The sequence below is a fragment of the Aplysia californica genome, unplaced genomic scaffold (genome assembly GCF_000002075.1).
Source record: "Aplysia californica isolate F4 #8 unplaced genomic scaffold, AplCal3.0 scaffold00630, whole genome shotgun sequence".
NCBI lineage: Eukaryota > Metazoa > Mollusca > Gastropoda > Aplysiida > Aplysiidae > Aplysia > Aplysia californica.
In genome coordinates, this window is record NW_004797900.1 from 45,391 (window position 1) to 46,556 (window position 1,166).

Consider the following 1,166-nt stretch of genomic DNA (forward strand, 5'->3'; position numbering starts at 1 on the left):
GGGGGAAGGGGAGGGAAAGGGGGAGGGGGAGGTGTAGTATTACCAAATATATTTTGTCCCAATTCTGTTTTTGAACACGGACATGCTTTAATACTATTGGGTGGGGAGAGGGTGTAGGATTTTAACTGGGTCCTTTGATTTAATCTACCGAACGTCAACCGCGGGCGACCGTCTGTTCAGACGAGCAAAAAGCAACTGTTTAGCATGTTAGACTGACTAATATCCCCCATTAACTATCTACTTCTGATGAGATGAACAGCAGGATGTATCCAAATTACAATTACAAAGAGCAGATATAACTTCAACTCCATAGATATCAAGTTTGAAAACGTTGAGAAGCCCACGATTTTTGTAAACTCTTTGTTCATACCACTTCTCAGTTTTGAAATCTTCAGGAGAAGGTTACAGGTTCTTCTGAAAGTCTCAGTATAAGCCTTGTGACTTTTCTGTGCTGAGACGGGCCCCCCGTCACTGAATGAGCCTCACAGGAAGACAAGATTGGCTCTGTGCTAATATGCTCTGTAAATCAGCACGACCGCTGTGTCCACATTGCATGTGATTACAAACATCTTAATTGGTTTGACCTTGCAACACTTCAAAGCAAGACCCACTTATAAGACGTAAAGATGATTTTGAAGAAACTAGCTTGTTTGGTTGTTAAAGTGATTTCCTTCTTTTTTCTTTTTTTTTTTCTTTCTTTTTTTTTCTCTTTTTTTTGAGTCGTGTGTAAGCCAGGTCTATTGGAGCTGGGTTTCAGAACACGACGGATTTTTACAACCTTATTTCGCCCCACAAAAGTAACAAAACAATAACGACAACAACAATAACGACAACAACAATAACGACAACAACAATAACGACAACAACACTCCCTTGTGTCTCATTCAAAAGAAAACGTCAACGACTTCTAAACCTGACCTGTAAGTCGCCTTTCATGCATTCTTTTCCAATGAGTAGTGGATACAAATTTGCAGAATTTATACGCATACCGAATTCAACAGTAGTGACACGGGGAGGGAGGGGAAGAGAGAGACAGACAGAGAGGGGGGGGAGACAGAGAGACAGAGAGAGACAGAGAGACAGAGAGACAGAGAGACAGAGACAGAGACAGAGACAGAGAGAGAGAGAGAGAGAGAGAGAGAGAGAGAGAGAGAGAGAGAGAGAGA